Source organism: Macaca nemestrina, chromosome 11 (genome assembly GCF_043159975.1).
Source record: "Macaca nemestrina isolate mMacNem1 chromosome 11, mMacNem.hap1, whole genome shotgun sequence".
NCBI classification, from domain to species: domain Eukaryota; kingdom Metazoa; phylum Chordata; class Mammalia; order Primates; family Cercopithecidae; genus Macaca; species Macaca nemestrina.
The window spans coordinates 137,333,326-137,353,558 of NC_092135.1; the positions used below are offsets into that span (position 1 = coordinate 137,333,326).

Here is a 20,233-nt window from a genome sequence, read left to right on the forward strand (position 1 = left end):
ATGGCATTTGGGGCTGATTTTCCCCTGTTGGTATTTGCAGAGCCCACAGCCATCTAAGAATCTTTAGTACTTTTGACACCACCTCTTGCAGACACTAGGTTTAGGAGTAGAACTCCAGGGACTGAAGGGCAGGAGAGACGGAGGGAAATGTGGGTTGGGATCTGGAAGCACCTCCTAGGGAAAGAAGAGACTCCACAATAAATGGACCCTCAACAACTGCAGCTCTGCTTCTAATGACTCTGCAATCCTTGAAACTGAACTGAAGTGATGACTCATTGCTAGGGGCCCCGAGCACCAGGCAGAAACAAACTTCAGTCTACTAAGGAGGAAGATGTCATCATTCTAGGCCTCAAATAGTCTCAACAGATTTTGCAAATAATATCTCCAACACACACACTCACACATTCACATATCAGGTAGAGGAAAAGAAAACCCAACGAGAAAAAAACCAACAGAAACAACGAACAATAGAAAAAAGACCCTCAGGTGCTCCAGATAATAGAATTAAAGAGAAAGAGACTTTGTTACTATTTGCTGTATACCATGACCCATAAACAATAGCTTCGAAGGAGGAATCGCAATAGTGTTCTAGTGACGATAAAAGAGGCGAATGCAATTTAAGATCCTGTGGTAGTTTTAGATATATATTTTAAAGAAATGATGATTTCTATGTTTAAGAAGATGAATTGGAAACTTGAAAAGAGAATTTCTAGAGCTGAAAAATGCAAAAAGTGAAATTAAGGACTCCATCATCTAACAGATTAGACACAGTTACAGTGAATTTGTGAGTAGGAAGGTGGGCCAGAAGGAAATTTCCAGGATGATCTCAAAAGTCAAGGGCAGGAAGTTGGAGAAACAGAAGGCACCGAGACAGAATGTGCAGGCAGACACAGGAAAGGAGACACTGAACGGGTCAAAAGCACGTCTGAAAGGACCCCGGCCAAGAACTACCCCAAATGGCTAAAAGACAGTAGGTAAAATTGCTGAAAACAAACACGGCTGTGGAGGGGAAGGGGGATCACCTACAAAGAAGAGCGGTGAGGATGACTGGTGATTTCTCAACGGAAACACGTAAACCAGAAAACAATAATATCTGTCACGGTGCAGAAGGACTGCTTAAAAGTACTAGAAGATGGTCGCTGTCCAACTAGAATCCTCTAACCAGCACAGGCATTTTCAAAGAGTCATTTTCCAACAAAAACTGATCATCTGACACCAGAAAACGTTCTCACAACTGATCTCAGAGGGAAGATGAAAATGAACACCCATAGAAAGAACAATGAAAAGGGTTTACACGTGTGGATATATGGAAACGAATATTGACAAATAATATAGTATGCAAAACAAGGCCACAGAAGAGACAGGACAAAGGAGTAAAGGCACAGTGAAATGGCAAGACGGGCACACCGACATTCTAGGCCACCACGTTCTGTGTAAACAAACTGAAGGCTCTACTCCGAAGCAAAGACGGCCAGAATGCACAGAAGAATGTAAACTAAAAAAATTCCCACACACGTGCTATTCACAAGGAAATATCTAAAACATACAGCTATGCAAAGTATGAAAATAAAACATTTGGAAAAATATGTACCTTGCATATAACAACCAAAGGAAAGTTGGCATAGCAATATTAATGTCAGACAAAGTAGACTTTAATAAAGGTACTGATTCTTGACTTTGACAGCATATCACCCCATTTTTTGAATATAAGGCAACTAAACTAAAAATCAATAACAAAAAAGAACTAGGAAAACCTTAAAATACACTTGGCCAGGCGCAGTGGCTCACGCCTGTAACCCCCAACACTTTGGGAGGCTGAGGGGGGCGGATCACTTGAGCTCAGGAGTTGAAGGCCAGCCTGGGCAACAAGGTGAAACCCTGTTTCTACCAAGAATACAAAAAATTAGCCGGGCGTGGTGGAACTGTGGTCACAGCAACTCAGGTGGCTGAGGTGGGAGGATTGCCTGAGCCTGGAAGGCGGAGGCTGCAGTGAGCTGAGATCACACCACTGCACTCCAGCCTGAGTGACAGAGCAAGACAGACCTTGTCTCGAAAACAAAACAACAAGAAAACAAAAACCACCAAAAAAAACACTTATAAATTACCCATATGCCAAAGGGCAACTGGGTAATAGCACACATTAAATTTTCTGCAAAGCAGCAAAAGCCATGAATAGAGGAAAATGCTTTTAAAATCCTCATATTCGGGTTCCATGTCAAAGGCTTAGAAATGAACAGAAATTAAACTTATAAAAGTGAAAGGAAGTAATAAAGAACAGAACTTACTGAAACAGAAAAGAGATACAGACAGAAGTGACAAAACCAAAACCTGGTTGTTTAAAAAGACTAATGAAGAGGAAAGATCTCTGCTGACAATGTTAAAGAAAAAAGGAGTTTCTCCTCAGCCCAGAGCCTGTGGGACGGCGTGAGCCCCGGTCCCTAGATCACAGCCTGCAAGTGGGCAATACGGCCTTGTGGGGGCAGGAGAGGAAGAGAGAAGTGACACAGTGAGCCGTCCTTTGTCAGAGTCACTCAGAGGGCAGCTGACAGCCAGCTAAGGAGAACTGGATCTAAGGGTGAAGCTCATGTCAGAGCCCAGGAAGGAAGGCTGAAGACTCAAGGAGCCAAATGACACCACTCCCTCGCCTTCCACCCCCAACGCTTTGACTGATTTCCTAACTCCATGCCAGGCCGCCACCTCTGGAAGCTGAGCAATTCATTTTGGTGAACTTCAGCTGAAAGACAGAGGTTGGGGTTCCCATCCAACGGAAGCCCCTCTGCGGACCGCGTGTCCAGACTGTCTGCGGGTGCCCTGTGACAGCTCTCTTGCACACGTGCCCACACAGACGCTCATGCAGCAGCATCGCATGGTGGGTAAGACCGTGGACTCTGAAGCGAGACGTGCAATTCTAACCAGACTCCCTCACTCACTAGTTGTCAGATCTTAGGCAAGTTTTATATGTCCCAGTTTCTTCATCATAAAATGGGGAGGACAACACTTGGATCTCAGGGTGCTGATATGAGTATTAACCAAGAGGTACAAATAATGGGTCTGCAGCAGGGTCTGCTTGTTGTCCAATAAACATGCTCAGTTTCTATCATCCTTCGTCGTGGTATAGAATGCCCTAAACCGGCCTATTGGCCTCATCTCTCTTCCCTCCAGTAATCCCAACACTGTGGCCCCGAGTGTCTCTATCAAATGCCTATCAGGCTGCTCCCTCCTGGGAGGACCACTTCTCCGTGGCTCTGCTGTGTGGCCTGTGGCCTCCAGCTCTGCTCCTGCAGCCTGCAAGGTTGCAAGTGAGGTCCTCCTGCCATAGTGTTCTCACGCCCAGCCTCCCCCAGGGCACGCCTTCCACCTGGGGCCAGAGCGCTGCCTCCCTTTCCCATGGAGGGCAGGAAGGCGGCTCACACGGCATCGTGCAAATGGCTCTGTCTTTGCTGGGCTGGTGACTCACACCTTGAGCCTGAGAAGGAGGCATGGAAGCCTATCCTGTCAGCGGCCACCAAGAAAGCCCAGCTTCCTACATGGAAGATGACGAGGCCAGGGCACTGGGGTCGAGACAGAAGCCAGCCTGGGAGCGGCTGGAGCGGCAGTCTCCACTCCCCGCAGGTACACACACCTAAATTCAATGCGGCACTAAGGTTTCAGGTGGACATTCTGGATGTTCTGTTTGTTTTTGTAGAGACAGGATCCTGCTACATTGCCCGGGCTGGGTTGAAGCCTCAGCCTCCTGAGGCAGGAGTGGTCGGGGTGGTGCTAAAGATGAGACTGAGCCCAGCTGGCCCACGCTGTAAAGGCAAACAGAAAAGAGAGAACGTGCAGGTGAGACAGGTACTGCCGAGGCCTAAATGCACTTTAGGAACTAAATCCAGCAGAGCGCACATGAACCCAGGTAACATGCTGGAAACGAGACTAACGAGGGCCTACAGAAGGCGCCAAGTCCAGAACCCACCCCAGCAGCTGCCGGGTGCTGAGATGGCGCGTGGCCAGCCGGGCTCTGCACAGACGGAAGCACACCGTGGCAGGCCTGGGCTCTGGGAGGCGGGCAGGCCCGGGGGACCCTGTTAGGTGCGTCCATGGGGCATCCTAGGACATGATGAAACACGTTTCAACTGTTGCCAAGAACAGGCACCTTACTAGCCTGCTAGCCAGCGTGCAGACTTCCTACGCTGGAGACTCGGGGCCACAGAGCGGGAGCCTTCTGGCTCCGCCACAAGCCACGGGCTAGACACAGGCTGGGCAAGGGGTCTCCCTGCTGAAGAAAAGCAGAAGTCAGCGTCCTAAGAGTGCCTGGTGAGACGGTGGCCCAGGCCCACAGGGAGGAAGGTGCAGCAGTGGGCTGGTCCACTCTTAGAAGGCAAAGTTTCCAACTGAAACCACACCAGAATCCTCCCTTGCTCCTTAACAGTGGCAGAAGCCCCAGCAGGGACACCCTCCACCCAGCCCGGCCAGCAGGTTCTGCTGCCAACTGCCCAGGGCGACTGAGGAGTCTGGAAAAGCCTATGTTGGAGGGTCCTCGGGTTGCCAGGCGCCATGAAAGCACTGCCTTTGTGAGCCCCGGGCCCCTACCGGTTGGCCTCTTCCCCTGAAGGCCTCAGACACAGAGGCCCTAGGTGGGAGTCAGCAGGGTGGCATCTGCCCCCTTGTCACTCCAGGGGAAAGCCCTGAGGGACCCTCCCAACCACGCCAGCACTGCCTGCAGTGACGCCGGGCCACGCTCACCCCAAGGCCCAAGGAGGAGCCATGGTCCACTGAGACCCAAGACGGGGTATCCACGTGGCTTTTTAGAAGCTAGTATTTCCTCCTGTGGTGTCTCCTTGGGGGAATCCTAAATTTCTGTGATGTGAGATAAAATTTTAGTGGGATTACAGAAACCCTGGCTTAGTATCAGAGACCACAATAACACACTTTAGAAACAGAGTAGCAATTTGGTTCTCTGCGGAATTGTTAAGTGGAAGGGATGTATTTTCCTTGAGATTTTAAAAATAATTAGGAGGAAGAGACAAAAGAGAAGCTTTTGTGAAAGCAGAGATAGAAATTTAATTAGAAACAGATGAGGATCTTCTCAAATCACCCTTGCCTTGTTTGCCCAGGTCCAAGATAAGGTAATGCCATTAGGCAAGACTGATCTCTACTCTGAGGGGCCAGAGCCTGGCTCTGACACTTTTGGCCAAATGTCCCCATCCTCGGCCTGGCCTCATTTTCTGTGCAGGAGTGTGGCTTCATTTTCTGGGCAAGAGTGTGGCCAGTGAGACCTGGGCCAGCACAGGGATGGGCAGGTACCACAAGCAGGACACCCCCAAGGGTGCACACGGCTGAAGGTGCCATAGGCAGAGGGCGCTCTGTGGGCCACATTCATAGCCCAAGAACACAGGCGAGGAGGCCTGTGCTCAGGCACTAAGGACACAGAGGGACGGTTCTGGAATCCATCGAGCAGTCCTTAGAAAAGCTGGTGCCCTGGTGAGCAGGACAGCGTGAAGATCTAAGGAGTGGATCCCTCACTGGAAGGTCAGGGCACCACTGAGACAGCCTGGAAGCTTCTGTGCTTCACGAAAGATCTGCGCGTGAAACCCGGGGAAGCCGAGCCCCAGGGAGGGCCCATTACGCTGATGAAGACGGGAGAGAATGAAGGATGGGGACCCTGCCCCAAACACTCGGGGCCAAGAGAAGATCCCCGCACCCGCTACGGCGGTGACAAAGGAGGCATGACACATACATGCCACTGCAATCACTGCTAGAAGACATGAAAATGCTACCCTCCTTCATGTTTGCTGTGTCGCACCCTAGCCTCTGCCCCAGAGGTCAGACCCAGTCCAAGGGCACTGGCCACTGCAACTGCACATCAGTCGCCCTGAAGCCCGCCCTGAGGGCCCCCGCCCAGCCCAGCCCCTTGCGTGTCAGCCGCCCTGAAGCCCGCTCTGAGGACCCCCGCCCAGTTCCCTACCTGGCGAGTGCCCCTTCTCTTCACATCAGGCAGCAGGTGAACAGCTTCCCCCTCGGAGCCGCCCCATGGGCCTCCGTGCACAGGTGTGGAGGCGTCCACCTCTGCACCACCAGGAGCCCCCAGCCAGGGCAGCTCTTGGCACTGACGCCCAAGGGGTATCGCTAGGCCCACAGAGAGCTGCTGTCAAGGACAGGGGCAAGGGCAGGGAAGTCAGGCTCTACACACAGCAGCATCTTCACGTCTTGCCTGAGAGTATGTTCTAGAAGGACATGGGAGAGGAGAATAAACAGGGTCAGGACAGTCAGGCAAGGCCTCCAAGTTGGAGGTGTTAACCACACCTGAAAGGGTTCCTGCGAGACACAGGGGCACCGACGGGGGGACAGAGCCCAATGCTGCTGTCCTGGCATGCAGAGCAAGCCCCCGGCCTGGTCCCAGCCGTCTGACTCAGCTGAGCCTTCCCTCCTGCTGCTCCATCTAAGCTGGCTGCCCTGTGACACCACTCTGCCCCTTCTCTGCAGAGGGGAAGCTCTGTGAGGGCAGAGCCCCGTCTGGCCACGGCTCCCATCAGATCCGAAAGGAAGGTTACGTGGGCACCTCTGAGAGCCAGCAGCTTACTCAGGGCACACAGGACCTTCGGGGTGGGGGTCGTCCCCGAGTGGGGGCTCTATGACTGAAAACAAACGGGGAAAGAAGCAGCCCTGGAAAGGAGGGGGCTGACTTCCCCAGGCCAGACGGGGAGCTTGCGGGGAGACGGGCTCTGGCCTCAGCCTAAGGTCGCACCCCAAAGGCCATCCCAGACACCGGGGTTACTGCTGCTCGGGGACTCCCAGCAGGCACAGGGTTCACCTCTTTCCGCTGGGGCCGCCCCAGCCTCCACCGCGGGGGAGCAGATGCGCCTGCCAGGTTCCATTCAGCTTTGGTTTGCAAATGGAAGCACAGGCATTTCCAAATGCAGCTCACATTTGTGAGTGTGGAAAAAGAGCGAGAGAGCGTGGGGGCAGGAAACTGGATTTTGTTTGGTTGGTTTTTAAATGTCTGTTAAGAATGTGCTAATGTAAGACTACGCATGAAGGTCGCCGGGCAGATGCAGCGGTTTATCTTGGAAAAAGAAGTGTGGCTGCCCACGGCCCTGACAGGACGGCCAACCACATGCGACCAGAGGGAGATGGCCCGGGTGAGCCGAGGCCCTCCTGATCCTAAGAGGCCAACAGGGCGCTCTGAATGATGCTTCCTAGGGCTCGTACCCTGAAACCTGCAGAGGGTGAGGAAGCTGATGCAACAGTCAGAGAACAGATCAGCCTTCCTGGGTGGAAGCCAAGGTCTCTAGAAGCCCCGTCCTGTCCTTAGTGTTTCTTGGGGGAGGCTCTCCTGAAAGCCATGCCTTGCAGCAGGTCCCAGGGTGTAAACACTGTGCAGGGACACCCAGCCCCATTGCTGCCCTGTCAGAGGATCCTGCCCCTTCCCTCCTCCTCGGTGTTCCAGGGACCTGAAGGCCCCCATATGCTGCTGGAGGCGTGGCACTGGGCTTTCTTTTTACCACGAGCGGGAAGCTGCCTCTCAGAACTGCCCAGCTCAGAGAGCCCCGAGGATGGACTCTCCTGCCCCTCCCCTGCACAGCAGGGCAGGCCCAATGCGGGCTGAAGAGGGCAGGGCCTGACAGGGGCTGGAGAGCGGCGGATGGGGGGCAAAGAGCCAGGGGCCAGCCCTGGGGCTCTCCCACCTCCCTTGAGCCACCCTGAACCCGCCCCAGGGGAGAGCTTGCTGCTCCGGGTCACCCTAACCCCCAGGTGACAAGCAGGGCTCCCACATGTGTGCCCACCCCAGGATGGGTCCGGCACACTCAGGAAAAATCACAGCCTCTGACAGTGCTCCAGAGGCGCCACAGATGAAGTCATAAAACCCTTCCCTTCAAACGTGTGACTTCTCAGCAAACACCGCCACAGACTTTCATATCAGGAAGTCAATCTTAGCCCAGCAATGGGTGTGGTTTCAAAACAAATCGCTCCTCCAGCGAAGCCAAGGCCTCCCACTCAGAAACAGCACTTCCAAAATCAAAGAAAAACCCCACTGCTGGTGGCCTCCCGGTACCACCCCTCGGCGCCTTCTGAACACTGCCAGTGGGGACCCCACTGCTGGTGGCCTCCCGGTACCGCCCCTCGGCGCCTTCTGAACACTGCCAGTGGGGACCCCACTGCTGGTGGCCTCCCGGTACCGCCCCTCGGCGCCTTCTGAACACTGCCAGTGGGGACCCCACTGCTGGTGGCCTCCCGGTACCGCCCCTCGGCGCCTTCTGAACACTGCCAGTGGGGACCCCACTGCTGGTGGCCTCCCGGTACCGCCCCTCGGCGCCTTCTGAACACTGCCAGTGGGGACCCCACTGCTGGTGGCCTCCCGGTACCGCCCCTCGGCGCCTTCTGAACACTGCCAGTGGGGACCCCACTGCTGGTGGCCTCCCGGTACCGCCCCTCGGCGCCTTCTGAACACTGCCAGTGGGGACCCCACTGCTGGTGGCCTCCCGGTACCGCCCCTCGGCGCCTTCTGAACACTGCCAGTGGGGACCCCACTGCTGGTGGCCACCCGGTACCGCCCCTCGGCGCCTTCTGAACACTGCCAGTGGGGACCCCACTGCTGGTGGCCTCCCGGTACCGCCCCTCGGCGCCTTCTGAACACTGCCAGTGGGGACCCCACTGCTGGTGGCCTCCCGGTACCGCCCCTCGGCGCCTTCTGAACACTGCCAGTGGGGACCCCACTGCTGGTGGCCTCCCGGTACCGCCCCTCGGCGCCTTCTGAACACTGCCAGTGGGGACCCCACTGCTGGTGGCCTCCCGGTACCGCCCCTCGGCGCCTTCTGAACACTGCCAGTGGGGACCCCACTGCTGGTGGCCTCCCGGTACCGCCCCTCGGCGCCTTCTGAACACTGCCAGTGGGGACCCCACTGCTGGTGGCCTCCCGGTACCGCCCCTCGGCGCTTTCTGAACACTGCCAGTGGGGACCCCACTGCTGGTGGCCTCCCGGTACCGCCCCTCGGGGCTTTCTGAACACTGCCAGTGGGGACCCCACTGCTGGTGGCCTCCCGGTACCGCCCCTCGGCGCCTTCTGAACACTGCCAGTGGGGACCCCACTGCTGGTGGCCTCCCGGTACCGCCCCTCGGCGCTTTCTGAACACTGCCAGTGGGGACCCCACTGCTGGTGGCCTCCCGGTACCGCCCCTCGGGGCTTTCTGAACACTGCCTGTGGGGCAGGTGAAGAGCTCTCCCGGGGGGAGGTGGGGTGGGGCAGGGACCCAGGCCCTCCCTTTGCCCAGACTCCTCTGCTCCATAGAGCCTTGGGGCACAAAGGACAGAGCAGGTACGCAAGGTGATGCCAACGCCCACTAGGCCATAGCGCCGGCACCAACACAGGCACCCCACAAAGACAAAATCACCAGGCTGGGCGCAGGCTCAAGGTCGGCCAGCTCTGCAGCATCCCAAACAAGTGTCAGAGACAACGGGCTTCTTGGAACTTCCAAAGACCATTTCAAAGTTATGCATGAGCTCAAGAATTTTGCTAGGTCCTGGGGGTGAACGGGCATGTGGGAACCATGCCATGGGTTGGCTGCCGCTGAGTGCGCAGTGCCCTGATCAGGCCTGTGTACTGACCTCCTGGGCCTGGTGGGATGAGATGAGGCCAGAGTGAGCTGCCTGTCCACCCTCATACACCAACCGTATGGCAGGAGCGTGGCCTGCCTTGCCCCGCTCCCCCTCCAAGGACAGGGAGAGGGACGCAGGGCCCCTACGCCTGCACAGAGGCTGCTATGGCATCCAAAGGGGCTGCCAGCCAGCGAAGACTGCTGAGACCAGAGGTGAACCACAAGGCCAAGGGGCCAGGCCAGCCGGAGCCCACTACACTGCCATAGCCCCCGGCTGGCATCCCAGGACAGCACCCAGGGCAGGAAGCCCACACTCCAGGCAGGCCTACCTCCTATAGCAGAGCCGCTAGGTAGGAAACGTGCCCCTGACTCTCCATAAGCCTGGACCCTAGTCCCAGGAGCCCACACTGAGATTCTGACTGTCCTCACTGCCCCGCACTGCAAGCCACTGGTTTGGCCCACCCAGCCCTCCATGACCTCCGCACGGCCATCCTACCTGCAGCATAGATTCACAGCGCACCTGCCCGGGGCACCTGGCCCTGCACTGGCCATGCTACCCAACCTGTTCCAGAGGTGCCGCCAGGGCTGCTGAGGACAGAGGAGGCTAACGATTATAGAGCAGCTGTCCCGAGGCAAGAGTCCACGATTTCATGACACACAGCTTTGCTCCCTCTGGGAAATTATAAGCCACTGGCCAAGAAATCATCATGGCTTCCACACACCCAAAGGCAAGTGTTGCAGCTCACAGCTCACACCCCACCCTCTTTCCCTCTGTCTTCTCATTCCACATCTGCCCCCTGGGGCCCTCCCAGTGTCACCATTTCCAGGTAGCCCAAAGGGGACTGTGAGCTTGTAAAGTGGAAGAGGCTCTTCCTTCACTTAGCCAGCGCTGACGGTGCCTATAAGGCACCCCCCCCCTTGGCCTCTACAGCTCCTGGGACTCCTGCTCCACCCCACACCCAGGTGCTGCGGCCTCCCCCAGGGGACACCAGGTCATTAGGTTCATCTCCCCCAGCCCTAACCACTGGAGGTCCCCTAAGCCACAGGGGACAAGGCAGGGCTACTGGTAATCTCTCAGGACACCACCCTGGGCATCCTGGCACAGTGGCTGTGCACGGCTGGTGCTCACAGATGTGCAGAGGGAGAGTAAGTGCCCACATGGTCTCCGTGGCAGCTGTACACTGCATGGGGGGTGCCACCTGACCACCTACCACTCCTGTGGCACTGGACACATTACTTGACCTCTGGGGTTGCCATCTATCACCTGGGAGACAGTGGAACCTACCACCGTCCAGGGTCTAGGGCAGTGCCCGGCCCACAGAAAGTTCCCATCCACTGCACCTATAATAATTACCCTAGTCCGTGACCATGGACAAGCATACCACACCCGCCCCTATCACACCAGACAGATGGCCTCTGATACAGACCCTCGAGAGGAAGCCGATGGAGTCTGAAGAGCACCAGTGACCAACAGTTCCCAGCGGAGCACCAGGGCCCATGGCACCACTCAGCAGCTGCCCAGGGTCCCCGGATACAACGGTGGACAGAAAGGACTCCCTGAACCCTTGAGGACGTGCTGAAGGCAGTAAAAATCTACAACTGCTCCCGGAAGGGCTCGGCACAGCTATAGAGAGTTGTACACACAAGAAACTAGCCACAAACCGGAAACGTCAAACCACAGCTCCATGACATTTCCTCACGAGGAGGCGGAGCCCCGAGCCAAGGCAGACCTGGAGCACTCCGCAGAAGAGGCCTGTGCCGGGGGCCCTGCGCCCTTCTACACGGCAAGGGAGACTAAAATCACAGGGACAAGGCCTCTCAAGAAGAGCTCTGCCCTGGGGCAGGCCCTCTGCATCCCCTCGCAGGCTTCTCCACCCGCAAGGACAGAGACTGCTCCAGCCAGCTGCTCAGTTTCCACACAAAGCTAGCCGCTTGCCATTGCTCCCAGCTTCTGAGTCTTACACAGTAATTCCGCACATTCCAAACACAGTCTTTCAAATACCGTCTCGTCTAAGAATGAGTGCACTTTCCTAAAAAGACAAATATCAAGCACTTAAAACACACACATCAAGCTACGGGCGATACTTGAATTCCAGGCATAAATCAGAATTTCCCTAACTGTTGTCCAAATTAGGTCAAAGAGTTATCAAAATAATCAGAAAATGTTTTGAGAGGGGTTTACATTCACTTGGTTGTAATTTATTTGCTCAGTTCATCCCATTCTCGCTGTTGAGCTTTCTCCTTAGGAAGTAGGAACGGGTGCTGGAGGAAGGAAGCTTGGTCCTCAGCAAACGGGGAATGCCAACAGCGCTGGCCGCTCCCAGCCTCGGGGTGGTGGCCAGGACGGTGGCCCTGGGGGGCCAGGCCCCACTGACAGCCCTAGGCAGGCCCGTCCTGGAAGGAGCAGGGCCCACTCCGCACTGCAAAGAGTGAGCCAAGAGATCAGAGATTAGACTTGCGTCTAGATTTTCTCAGGATAAAGTGTGATTTTGAAAAGACGCTGAGTAAATAAGCCACATGTCAAGGATAAAGACATTCATCATGAAAGTAAACAAATTTCTCCCTGAGTTCTGACTTACCACGAAAAGGAATCAGCATACTTCCTCGGTACTGGCTTCGACCAAGCTTTCCACAGCACAATCAGTTTGGTGCTCATGACCGCCTGGAGGGACAGGAGAACCTGCCCTGTGACTAGGAGGCCTGCAGGCCCAGGAAGATAGCGTGATCCCAGGGGACCACCCATTTCCGGTCAGGGACACAGCCCCTCACGAGGGACTGACAGAGAAAATGGAAGAGGACTCCCCAGGAAGCTGCAGAGACCCAGGTGTGGGAACCGAACTTCTCCCAGCCTTTTCGTCAGTCGTTAACCAAGAACAGGGTCACGCCGGCAAGCTTCTGTGCAGAAGCCTACCAGGAGACCTTAGGGCACCAGGTGGATGGTGCCAGGCTCCCTACCCCACAAAATGGAAAGAAACTAGGAAACAGCTACACAGAAGAATGGAATTGAGCTGGCTTTTAAAGAAAGGCTCATCGCACTGGCAAGAAATCTCAAGGACCCATCCCTTCCATAGCTGAGCTTCCAGCGGCTTGATTCTAGGCAGCTACCACTGGAAACGCTCAATTAGAAGACGCTCTTAATGTGCACACTAAGACCTAATTTACCAGCAGATGGAAGCCGTCCAAGCACCCCCATCATTCATACATACATACATTCATACGTCTACATACATGTGATGCACATATGCACCTAGCAAATATTGTACGTTGTCTATGTGCCCAAGGAAGGGTGAGGTCTGACTTCCTGGCACTGGCCAGGTAACTCCTGCAGGCATCACCTCAACACCTTTTAGCTCAGTGCCAAACTCCATCCCAGTTTGCAGGAATTATCTGCAAGCTCCATTCTTCAGAACCTCAGTTTTCCCCACTGAACGAGAAGCACGATGCCCTGCTGGTCTCCCAGAGGAGGAGGGTCCTTACACTCGCCCCAGTGGGCTGGCCGCTGCGAGCCCCTGTGCACTTTCCTAAAAACACAAGTATCAAGCACTGGCCACCCCGTGGCCAGGACTGCCGGCTCACCACACGTTCAGACGCTGAGTTTCTACATAGAAGGCTTCTAAAGGAAGATGACTCAAGTCATTTCAACTTCAAGACACAGCAAATCTTCCAAGTTGCTCGAAAGGGGAAAAGTACAAACTGTCCACACACAACAGTGTAATTACAAGGCCAGCGATGATGGGTTTGGTTCTTACGACCCAAGGCTGGCTCGGATCTCATCCCAGCACTTTGTTAATTGCACATTATCATGTGTCAGGGCTTCGTAAACAACAGCGGTGAGTGGACCTGACTTACCTCCCCCCTCAAATGATGTCCTTACACAAAACACAACAGGCAACTCTGGGAGAGAGTCAACTGCACACAGGTGGCCCTTGAGGTCCCAGAGCCTACTCTCTGGATGAGCTCAGGATGTCACCAGCCTTCCAGCAGCCTGACTACTCTCAAGGCAGCAGGTGAGGACCCAGAGTCCTGGAGGTTGCCCCATCAGCTCTGTCTCAGGCTGCACTGCAGCAGCTGTGTGGACCCTGCGGCCTGTCCACAACTGTATGTGTAAAAATGAATGGATGATGGAAATAGAGAAGCACTGTTGGTGACACCGTGGAGAGGGAAATTCTGAGCAAGCCCAAGGAACCTGCTGTGGCCTCAATGGGACGCTCATTAGCTGCCCCCCAACGTATTCAACTGGAAAGAAGAAAGGGCAGAGCTGGCGACATGCAGAAAAACAGGAAATCTCCCAGTGAGACACAGCGAAGCAGGTGATAGAGAAAAAGAGGCCTTTAAAAATGAGAATCCAGAATAAGCTGAAATAGTCTGGGGGCTAAAAAACCTAGACATTTATAACCTAATCGGGAATATTACAATGCTTTCCAGTCTCCTGGGAACCGGACCACTCCCTTGTTCCAAACAAAGATGTGCTACTTGCATTCAACATTTGTATAATTACTTACGTGCACTGACGGGGAACTATCTAACATTTCTGAGATCATTAAACCATCTACTTAACAGAAAGGAGTAAGACGACCTGTTGACGGACGCAACAGATGTGAGTGTTACTGTGAGCGGCACGTGCAGACTGAAGTGGCTCTTAGTTCAAACCAATATACGCACAGACCTCCAAAAAACCTCAAATACAGAGTAAATTATATACTGGTAGGCTAGCTTTTGGCAAGGAAAATACAGTGTCCGTTTCTCATTCAGAAACATGGCAAATATGTGCACTAATATTAAATATATCCTAATTAGTTACAAATCTCCCAAAATACTTACAACTCAAAGGACTGGGTTTATCTGATAGACACACAACCTTCACTTTCCTCATTAGTTTGGAGCTGAAGGAAATGCAAGATTCAGAATGTAAAGCTAGTAAAAAGGTTGGGGCTTAGCGTGTTTTTCGGTGTTTGTTTTGAGACGGCGTCTCACTCCGGTTGCCCAGGCTGGAGTGCAGTGGTGCAATAATGGTTCACAGCAGCCTTGACTTCCTGGGCTCAGGTGATCCTCCCATCTCAGAATCTCGAGTAGCTGGGATCACAGGTGCATGCCACCAGGCCCGGCTAATTTTTATACTTTTAGTAGAGAAGGGGTTTGAGAAGGGGTTTTGCCGTGTTGCCCAGACTTGAACTTCTGAGCTCAAGCAATCCATTCACCGTGGCTTCCCAAAGTGTTGGGATTACAGGTGTGAGCCACCACGCTCGGTCAGCTTAGTGTGTTTTTTGTTTACACATTCTAAGTTTTCAGTGCTGCTGTGTTTGGAATAGCGAGGAATACTCAGTTCACATGAAGTCAACAGTTCCTCTTGGTGATTGTGTTCAGGACTGTGAGAGCCAAATCTGCCGGCATCCTCCCTAGAGCTCTCCATCCCCCAACGTGGCTCTCCGGATTCTCGGGTAGGCGCCGTCGTCATCCCCATTTTACCGACACAAAGCCTGGGTGGCTAAGGCCGGCACAGCTGCTGAGTGAGAGTTCAGTTCTGGACCCCGAAGACAGGCTGCCCTTCATCCTTCCACGACGCGGCCTCTCCCCTCAGGCTGTGTGTCCCACATTCAGAGTCCCTGACGGCTCCATGTCCCAGAATTAATCTCTCAGTAGGGAAGATGTCCACCTGGAAGTCGCACAGAGCCTCGAAATTTCCTGGAACTTGTGTTTAGAGTGGGGGAAAAGCCACTATCATGCTGCCATACTCAACAAGACCAACACAAATCTCAATGGACATTCACAACCTGGCGCCAGATTCCAACAAACTCTGCACAATAATGACAAAAAAGCACAGTTTCCAAAAAAAATCAACAAAGAAACCCAGCTCTCTCTGTGAAACCTTCCATTTACTTGGCCACTTTCCCATGGACATTCAATTAAAAACAACTGTGGGAAAAGCGAATCCAGCCATTAGACGCTGCAGAAGCTGGCTGGGCAATCAAATCTGTGTCTCCGAACAGCCCAGAGAAGGCTTTTAGCATTTACAGCCAACGGAAGCCAAAAGCCAGGAGCCCCAAGAGGGGGCCCACATCACCATGCCAATCCAATCCGAGCTCAATAAATGTCTCTGATAGGTTACCAAAACACAGGCAGCAAAAGAAAAAAATAGCTAAACAGGATACCATCAAAATACAAATCTTCTGAGCTTCAAAGGACACCATCCAGAAAGGCAACCTACAGAATGGAAAAGAATATTTGCAAACCATATATCTGATCAAGAAGCTGCATCTAGAATATAAAGGGCCTCGACAACTCAAAAATAAAAAGGCAAATAACCTAATTTTAAAATGAGCAAAGAATTTAAACAGACATTTCTGCCGGGCACGGTGGCTCACGCCTGTAATCCCAGCACTTTGGGAGGCCGAGACGGGCGGATCACGAGGTCAGGAGATCGAGACCATCCTGGCTAACACGGTGAAACCCCGTCTCTACTAAAAAATACAAAAAACTAGCCGGGCAAGGTGGCAGGTGCCTGTCGTCCCAGCTACTCAGGAGGCTGAGGCAGGAGAATGGCGTGAACCCGGGAGGTGGAGCTTGCAGTGAGCTGAGATCCGGCCACTGCACTCCAGCCTGGGCGACAGAGCAAGACTCCGTCTCAAAAAAAAAAAAACAAAAAAGACATTTCTCCAAAGATGTACAATGGCCTATGAGCATGTGAAAAGATGCTTGCCATCATTAGTTGTTAACCTCAGGAAAATGTAAATCAAAATCATAATGAGATATCACTTTCTATCCACAAGGATGGCCAGAATCAAAAAGATAACAAGACCACCTTGACCGTCAAACCCAGCACTGGAACCTCTCGCAGCCAGCCATCTGCACTCACCCCCAAGGCACCCCTGCCCTGCTGCTGTGGGTGCCCCAGGTGATGCCCTCTGACCCTGGCAGAGCAGGGCAGGCAGCTGCAGGGGACAAGAGCAGCAGAGGGGCTCACCTCTGTGCCTCCCTAGACCCTTAGATGGGCATCTACCCTGGCCCTCTCATCCCAAGCTGTCCCTGCATTCCTGCAACAGTTTCTTCCCTCCCTAGCGATCTGGCCAGAGAGTTGCCTACGATGAGTGGCAGAGTCAGAGACCAGACCTGCAGGTCTGAGGGTTGAGCACAGGAAGGATAAACGATACTCCGCACAAGGTCTACACCCTCATTCCCAGAACCTAGAAACACATCACCTCAGATGCTCAAACGGACTTTACACATGCGTTTAAGGATACTGAGACGGATTATCAGATAAATTCCGGGGACAGGAATTATACAAGGTGACAAGGTATCTTGTCACAGCAGAGCAAGGAAGCAATCAAAGACTGCAAGGGTTATGTCCAAAAGACTCAAGGGCCAACTCCACAGGGCCTCGTGCATCAAGGAGGACAAGGTGAACATCAATGAGAATAACAACAGCAAAGGCCTAAAAGACATGGAGTACACTTGAATCCACGAGCTCACAATTACACACAAAAACAAACAACAAAACTCACTAGTTACCTTCAGATGATGTAAAGCAACGAGCTCATCCCTCTGAAAGATGGTAAATAAAGAAAGTGTTTCCTCTGTAGCCGAAGAGCTGATGAGGGCACTTCCTCTCTGCAGAAGTATTTTACCTGAGTCAAGAATAAGCCTCTTGGATTATCACTCTGCAGCCCCCAGGAAGGAGGGAATGAAGCTAGACAGCGACCTTCAGGACCTGCTCATCACCCAGCAGAACGCCCACACTCCCATGCCACAGTCTCGCCGACTAGCCCCAGTCCGCCACGGGCTCCAGCTGCGACCACCAGGTCACCAGAAAGAGAGTGGGGAGGAACCTGCTCAACACGCCACATGGACACAGGCAGTGAGAGTTCCGCTGTGGCCATGCAACAGGACAACAAGCCAAGCTCCCCAACAAACAGACTGGAGGGCAACAGGCAGGGAACGGCTGTGTCCATCACAAGTGACAGTGTCCCATCAGAACCCACGAATCTTACTTAACACTTATTTGAACAACAGCCACATACGAAAAGAAAAGAGAATGAAAACTCGTTGAGACAATGGGGATTTTAAATGACTGATTATCTGATGGTATTAACGTATTAACGTGTTAAAGCTGTGATAATGGTATTAAGGTTGCCTGTTCAGAAGACACTTGCATGACAGTAGAACTGCTTTGAAACAATACAGTGAGGCAGGTGTGGCCCTGCTCAGCCATCGCTGAAGGTGGGGGCAGCAGCCTAGTCCGCTCCTTATTGTCTTTTCACTTTCGTAAATGTTTGAAATTTTCTGAAATAAAAAATGAAAGATAGCCAGTGAAGGTGCTAGATTTGGACAGGGGTGTCACTCTGTTCTGTTTTGCTGTTTATTATTTGTTGCAAACACAAACCTGGGCTCACACTTATGGAAGGTTATACCCTCCTAGCCCATTCAGCGAGAAATTTCAGAGCCAGAGGACCTCATGGCCACTAAGTTTCCACGATTCCCTGGATCAGGCACATCTAAACACACTTCTGATCATTACCAAAAGGCAGCACAAACCCCACTTCTGATCATTACCAAAAGGCAGCACAAACCCCACTTCTGATTATTTTACCAAAAGGCAGCACAAACCCAGTGCACCCTGGCGTCCCCTCCCAGTTTTAAGGGCAAATTATGTATGGACCCCACCAAGAGATGGGAATGAGCCAGGGTGCTGCTGGTCTCTAAGGCACAAGCCACAGCCATGACTAACCAGGAAACTAGGACAACAGCTACCATTCAACAGCTAATTCAACAACAATAAAAGTAACCTTCACAGTAAAAACAAGAACCTAATTTGCTTACCTCGAAAATAACCAAAGCAAAGCAAGCCACTGAAGCAGGGGTCCCCTGGGAACCCTAGTTTCCCAGCTGGCCCTCCACGGCGGGGCTCTCTCAGCCTAGCACAGTGCAGAGCTGTCACAGTGACTCAACGGGGGGCAAGGCTCATCCCCAAAGCTGCTCCAGAAAAGAAAAGGCTCAGAAGTCCCGGGTGGACGGACCTTCCCTAGGCCTGGCCTGGTGCCCACGCTCCTCCCGGCTGTCCTTCTGATCCTGGGCCACTCCCCCTTCTGCTGCTCCTCTTGGTTTGAAGGAGGGGAGGGGCATGGTGACATCCCTTTTTAATTAAGCCTTTCTTACAAGGAATCTTTGCAAAGAGCCCTGTCCTGGAGTGATTTTGTGTGACAGGGAAGAAAGATCAGCGGATGAGCTTCCAACCGTAAACATTCCCAGAGCTGCGAATATGTGCCCCTGGCCACAGGATTACACGTAGGAAGCCAGCACACGCCAGGCTATCATTACCATCTCACCCATCTCCCGCGGCTGACGGGGATCGGGGGAAGAAAGGGCGGGGGCCGGCCGGAAGCCCCTCGGGCTGAGGCCACCCCAGGCCCGCAGCCCAGACCACCAGGCCGCGCAGGCTGGCCTCCTGAGGCTGTCCCTGGCAAGCCACCCCGCGCTGGAGCCAGGCTGCCAGCAGAGCGCCGCTCACTGCCGCTTTCTTCACATGTGGTTTGATTGACGCAAATCAAGAGGCAAGCAAATGATTCATAACTGTCCAAGCACAGGGCTCACCCAGAAACGGCAGGAGCCCAGACTTGCTGATTCACCAAGAAACAGCCTTGTGTACCGGAGGCGCTGCTGGTCCGGACGCTCCCATGGATGCCCACAGAGCTCCGCAAATGTGATGGTAGTGGCGATGTCATGGCCCAAGGAGCGACAGCAGACCCTAACCCTACCACAGGCAGCAGCACAGGGCTGCCACGAGGGGGACATGCGTGGAAGAACGGCGGCCACCGCCCTTGTCTGCACGGCCTGGGTGTGTGCCAGTGGCATGCCTGGGTCCGGCACTGCCGCCCTGTGACTCCAGCTACAGCCTCAGACCCAGGCTGGGGGCCTCTGCAGTGCCTGGTCCCACTCCCCGCCCCTCAGGCTGCCAGGCACACCCATGACGCGAGGAGGCAAGATGGAATGCCAGGACCCCTGCCTTCCAGGAGCTCACAGGGAGGGGAAAACACCCAGAGGAGCCCCAGATAGCTCCTCACGGTGCCAAGTGCCACCCTGAGGGTATGGTGGCGGGGAAGACGCAGCTTCTCCATCGCCTGCCTCGTCTGGGAAAGCTTCCCAGAGGAGGAGAGGCCTTAAAAGGACGGGTGGGAAGGCACCAGGCGGTGGTGGACAGGCTCCGCCCAAGCAGATGGCCGGCATGCTCCGAGCCAGCGCAGGCCGGGGACAGAGGCTGGGACCGCCCTGGGGCCATGCAAAGAACCAGTGTTCCTCCACTGCCAGGGAGGACTGTGCAGGGACCTGACTCACGGCAGACACCGACCCCGACACCGGCAAGGTCACTCTGGTGGCAACAGAGAACCTGCAGATGGCAGACCAGTTAGAGCGGCTGCACCAGCCTCGAACCACAGAGTGGGTGCGGACCCTTGGCAAGTATGCCTTGGAAGTGTCGAGGGGAGAAGGTGTCAAGTCGTGGTCCCGTCAACAGAGAGACCTGTCCAGCCGGCTCAGCAGCCCCTCTGCCTCCAGCTCCATGTGTCTGGACCCTGGGCCACAGGACAGGGGCAGGAGTGGGACAGGCACCCGGGTTCTGCATGTACGGCCTGTGCCGCCTTCACAGCAGCCCTGATGGACCTCCCAAG

The 20,233-nt window shown here is 54.1% G+C and overlaps 1 protein-coding gene across 13 annotated transcripts in view; it reads right to left on the reverse strand.

Annotated features, from left to right (window-relative positions):
- The window catches only part of LOC105473807 (histone deacetylase 4), a 354,143-nt gene that overhangs the window by 212,018 nt on the left and 121,892 nt on the right, over positions 1 to 20,233 (reverse strand). The window contains exon 1 of one of the 13 annotated variants that reach the window (XM_071073710.1): positions 18,390 to 18,495. The exons of 11 other annotated variants lie outside the window; for them this stretch is intronic. The gene's annotated coding sequence lies outside the window, so the exon portion shown is untranslated. Of the gene's footprint in view, positions 1 to 11,002; positions 16,179 to 18,389; positions 18,496 to 20,233 lie in introns of those variants that run through there. One more of the 13 variants, XM_071073708.1, reaches the window with a different exon arrangement.